Source organism: Carettochelys insculpta, chromosome 17 (genome assembly GCF_033958435.1).
Source record: "Carettochelys insculpta isolate YL-2023 chromosome 17, ASM3395843v1, whole genome shotgun sequence".
Classification (NCBI taxonomy): domain Eukaryota; kingdom Metazoa; phylum Chordata; order Testudines; family Carettochelyidae; genus Carettochelys; species Carettochelys insculpta.
Window position 1 is genome coordinate 15,081,383 of NC_134153.1, and position 6,022 is coordinate 15,087,404.

Genomic DNA, 6,022 nt, shown 5'->3' on the forward strand with positions numbered 1-6,022 from the left:
ACTCAGAGACCCTGGAGCTGGGGTTGGGTGGAGGCACTCAGGCCATGGCCCTACCATTTGGTCACAATACCACTCACGAGGGAGTGGCTGTAATGGATCCTGGGCAGAGGGAGTGTCAGGAGGCTGGTGCAGTGGAGGGCTGAGCGGGTCAGATAGAGGTGAAAACCTATTTCCCCACATACACATTTAAATGCTGCTCAAAAACCCTTCTGACCACTAGCATTTAGTTCTTTCATCATAATGGCAATTTCTGCACAGCCACAGCGGACAGCTACTGCATTCCAAAAGGTTAAGTCCAGCAATAAAAGGACTCATATTTTGCGCACCCATTTTTGCAAAGTGTCAGTGAGAGTAAATTATAGAACATTATGTAAGGCATTTAAATGACATTGCTTCAGTGCTGCTGGGATAATAGGAACCAGAAGGTTACTTAGAATGTTGCACCAGAAACTTGGTTTCCTGATTTCTCACCATACTCCATAAAATGTGCATATTTGTTTAAGAGCATTGCTCAGAATTCACAAGTCAACTTATGAATTCAGACAGCTACCGCTAAACTACTGTGATACCTATAACCAAAATATCATACCAGAATTTTCTAAATTGCACATAAAATTGTTAGGAAGCAAACAAAAGGGAATAGGAGAACTTCTTAATACATAAGTTTCAAAACATGACTGGGTCAAAGAATCTTCTCAGTAATAAAGAAGAAAATGTGTTCCATTACCATCTGATGGATTTAATATTGAAAATAACTGTCCTCTCTGATTCCAACACACCTTCACTGAAAACCTTGAACACAATACATGGCTCATGTAACTCCACTCGGGCACTTTTCCTTAGATTTCTGCTATCAAACTCTAACCAAGAAAAAAAAACTAGAAATCACAGAAATCATGATTCGGTGTTGAGATTGTGGTCAGTGATCAACAGGTAACACTAAGCTGCCTGATAAAATCTTATATAGTAGCTAGTGTAAGGGCTTAACGTTGCATCTAGAGCCAAGAACTCCAGCAGTCTCTTTGACTCTGACACACACTATGATTTTTGGCAAATTATTTGCATGCTAATTGTGCTTGCATTTTGCAAGATGGAGTACACATGCTCAGCAAGTTCCCTACACTGAAAACCTTACAAACTGATTTCAGCCTAATAAAAAAATTCTCAGTAATTTATTTTATATCATGGCTATTAAATGGAGAACTACCTTACCTATTTTACAAATATGTTGTGTAGAGTACGTAGTTAATAATAGTACATTATTATACCATCAAGTACTTTACAAAGCATTATTATCTAGCAATAAGAGAGGCATTAACACCAAGATAGAAGCTGGGGCTTAATTTATTTTTGTCAGAGTAATTACTGATTATAAAATCACTTACATTTCCTTGTATTTAGACTTCCACCCAAAGAGAAATTTCTCCAAACTCCAACAACACTGCCACAGGTAGGTCTCCAACAATAAAAATACAGCCAAACATCAGGTACCCTTGCATCCAAGCAAAAACTCTCTTTCCACAATTAAATGCTAAAGATATAAAATGTTTATGATAGCACAAGAGTAATTCTGAACAACAAAAATTACTTACTGTAGCTCCAGTATTTTAAGTCACTAAACTCTGTTCTCATAAATCATCAACCTACCTTTGCAGATGTTTTGATTCTGGTATTTGTATCCATAGTTATCATCAAGCAGCAGTGTCACTTTGAGTATTATAAATAACCACCACAGTGTTATACAGAGCTCTGTTTTGCAAAGTCACTACGTGTCAGGAACTATTTCTCAAGAAAAAAAAAGTCTGACAATTATTGTTCTGAAAGTATTTAGGAAGCTATACAAAGATTTCCCATAAAAGTCAATTTCTGTGACAGCAGATAAGATTAAAACAAACAGAAACCCCCCAACAGCATCTTGAAGTGGAAATAACATCTATCTATAAAGTGTAGCTTTCCTTGATCTGTCACAGACTTGTTGCAAATAACCACACATACAGAAAACCCACCCTTCTGCTTTGCTGCATGTTCCTGTAGTTCCTAATTTAGAAGCTTGATGGAAGAAGAGTTTACTACAAGTGCTTGCACAGCACTTTAATCAAATAGGACTGTCATAATCCTATGAATTCAGGTTTCCCATCCCACATTTTCTGTATCTTGCAAAATTTTCTCACAATACAAAACATTTATAGCTTTGTGTTGTAATAGCTTGTAAACTCTGTGGGGAATCCGGGTTCTTACATACCTATAAAGCACCAACTATACTACCAAGCGTATTGTGAGGCACATTTTGCATGAAAGACACTGGAATTTTTAAGTATTTTGACTCAGTACTAGGAGACATTAATTCCTCAGTTCTACTGTCAAGACTCCTCTACATTTGAAGAGGAAGAATGGCAGTCTATGGCTACGTCTACACGTGAAGCCTACATCGAAGTAGCCTATTTCGATGTGGCGACATCGAAATAGGCTATTTCGATGACTAATGTCTACACGTCCTCCAGGGCTGGCAACGTCGACGTTCAACTTCGACGTTGGGCAGCACCACATCGAAATAGGCGCTGCGAGGGAACGTCTGCACACCAATGTAGCACACACCGAAATAAGGGTGCCAGGAACAGCTGCAGACAGGGTCACAAGGCGGACTCAACAGCAAGCCGCTCCCTTAAAGGGCCCCTCCCAGACACAGTTGCACTAAACAACACAAGATCCACAGAGCCGACAACTGGTTGCGGACCCTGTGCATGCAGCATGGATCCCCAGCTGCAGCAGCAGCAGCCAGAAGCCCTGGGATAAGGGCTGCTGTACACGGTGACCATAGAGCCCCGCAGGGGCTGGAGAGAGAGCGTCCCTCAACCCCTCAGCTGATGGCCGCCATGGCGGACCCCGCTATTTCGAAGTTGCGGGACACGCAACGACTACACGGTCCCTACTTCGACGCTGAACATCGAAGTAGGGCGCTATTCCCATCCCCTCATGGGGTTAGCGGCTTCGACGTCTCACCGCCTAACGTCGAGGTTAACATCGAAATAGTGCCCAACACGTGTAGCCGTGACGGGCACTATTTCGAAGTTAGTGCCACTACTTCAAAGTAGCGTGCACGTGTACACACGGCTTATGAGAGTTTCTCAATCAAGGGTATGTGTACCCTTGGGGGGTACACAGAGGTCTTCCAGGGGATACATCAACTCATCTAGATTTGCCTAGTTTTACAACAGACTAAATAAAAAACTAGTAAAGTGAGTACAATCTAAAAGTTCAATCAATGACTTATTTCTACTGCTTCATGTACCCTACACTGATATCTAAGTACAATATTTCTATTCCAATTCACTCAATAACATAGTAGAAAGTCACCACGTTCTCAGTAGCAGTCTTCTTTGATATTTTTGCATGTTTTTGTAAGTAGTTTTTAAGTGAGGTGTAACATGCTGATATGCAAAACAAATCTGACTCCTGAAAAGGGTACAGTAATCTGGAAAGGTTGAATGGCACTAGTTTCAATACCTCAGATTACCTTATGACCTTGTTTCTCAACCTGTGGTGCACCTATCCTTAGGGTCTGCAAGAGACGTCAGGGGTACTTTATAAACAAAAAGTTGAGAAACACCCATCTAATTTAATCTCATTTGCTATCCAGCCATCTGGATTTTTGGTGCAGTACCTACAAAGTGTTTACATCTTGAAAAGTATATATAGAACTAAACAAGCTGAATAGAAAGTTTTAGGAAAGTAGTTTCTATTCACATTTTTGTTGTTCACCTGGATTCTACTTTTGGTGAGTAAGCATGGGGTGGGGGAGGAATGAGACCCAATTCATACGGCTAGCAGTGTCCAATGGGGCCACACCTGTGCCGTAGATAATCTGCACTCCACCACCTGCTCCTAACCAGGAAGAAGAGAACTGTTTCTCAATTCATTTACTAAACAAGAATCCCACTGATTCTAAAGAGTATGAACTTGTACAGATCTGCACTGAACTCTGTATTACTGTCCCCAGATTTTGGAGAGAGACATATTTTTCAAACAGGCAGCAAAGGCTGTCAAAGCGCCAGGAGAATGAGCTCTGAAATGGCTACAAGTACGTGGCTCTACTCTTGCTAACTCAAAACACATTCTGATGTAGTCCGAATCAAGGCCTTCTCTACCAACACACAAAATATGCAGCCACATAGGGCACCATGAAATTGGGTCACTAAATTTCATGGTGCCCTAGGCAGCTGCGTATCACATTCCCCAGCTGCAGAGGGTTGCACAGGCCACCAGAACTTCCAGGGACAGCTACAGTCAGAATCCCTCTTAGAAAATCTAATAGTTCCTGTTTCTCAACCTCTGCCAAAGACCCAAATGGTCATGTTTGGAGTCAAAATTAGGCCCAAGCAAGACCTCTAATGGAAAGTACAAAACTTCTCCCAAGAAATGCGTACATAGCTTGTGTGTCTACATAAGTAGTATTCTACGTGTAGTGCTAGAGCAACACAGCTGCAGCCCTTAAAGATAGTGCCTATGCCGACAGAGAGCAATCATCAAGTTTGGAACTCTTACTACATTATGGCTATGTCTACACTAGCCCAAAACTTCAAAATGGCCATGTAAATAGCCATTTCGAAGTTTAGTAATGAAGTGCTGAAATGCATATTAAGCCTCATTTGAATACTGGCAGCCGCGGCACTTCAAAATTGACACGGCTCACTGCCGCGTGGCTCATCCAGATGGGGCTCCTTTTTGAAAGGACCCCGGCAACTTCAAAATCCCCTTATTCCTATCTGCTGTTAGGAATAAGGGGATTTTGAAGTTGCTGGGGTCCTTTCGAAAAGGAGCCCCATCTTGACGAGCCACGTCAATTTCGAAGTGCCGCGGCTGCCAGCATTCTAATGAGGTGCTGAATATGTATTTCAGCGCTTTATTAGTAAACTTTGAAATGGCCATTTGCATGGCCATTTCAAAGTTCTGGGCTAGTGTAGACATGGCCTATGTTTGTGAAGTTAACTTCCACTGAGACTGAATTAGATTTAAGAAAAAATTGAGGGATGAACTGGAACTCTGAACCATATATAGGCAGGATTTTGAGTGACCGTGTCCTCCATCTTTACAAAATGCCATGTAGTTGAGGAGCTGATGTGGGGGCCCCAAATCTTATCAAATAGCCATCACCTCAGCTGAAAGAGTAAGGAGGCAGTCTTCACTGGTAGATAGTATATAGAGGAGACCTATTAATCCTGTTAGAACTAGACAGGATGCTCCTCAACCTGGGGAAAGATATGAACAAGGGCCCTAAGGAAACATGCCACTGAAAGAAAAAAACATGCCAGTGGAATGGGTAGCACTGTGCAGACATTGCTGCTAAACAGACTTGTACCGAACAGAGAGAAAGTTCATCTTACTCTCCTGTCCCTGATTGGTTCTGCCCACTACATCAGCAGACTTTAAGTACTGAATGGGCCCTTTACTGGCTTCTAGACCTTATACAATTAGATGGCAGGAGTCAGATCAGTCATCTTTAGACTTGGTAGAGTTAGATCATTTCTTAGTGTATCATATGTGTATCCTTAGAGGTACATGAGAGCCAGTCGGGGGTGAGGTACATGCATTGGAGCCGTATGCAGCTCTTAGAGCAATAAAATACTGGGAGCTGTGGCAGCACTCTGTGCTGATCTGCACACGTCCCTCCTTAGCGCTTGGAGGAAGAAGCACATGGTAGCAGAGTCACTGGTATTGGGTTACAGACGGTGTGGGGGGAGGGGCTATGAAGGAGGGGAGATTGGGTTAAAGTGGGGGTAGGAAGGGATGGGGCTACCTGGCTCTGGAGGAGGAGGGGGACAAGCGCTTGGGTTAAAGTGGAGAGCTGGCGGTGCCTGGTTTTGGAATCTTATGCTTGTTATCTGAAATGAGTGATAAAATTGCTATTTGTACAATTTTAGTTTAGCATTTATAATTGTAAAAGCGTGAAAGGGTAATTGTATGGTGAAATGGTAACTGTATAGTGAAAGGGTTTAAAATGACCAATTCCTTACGAAAACAGAAT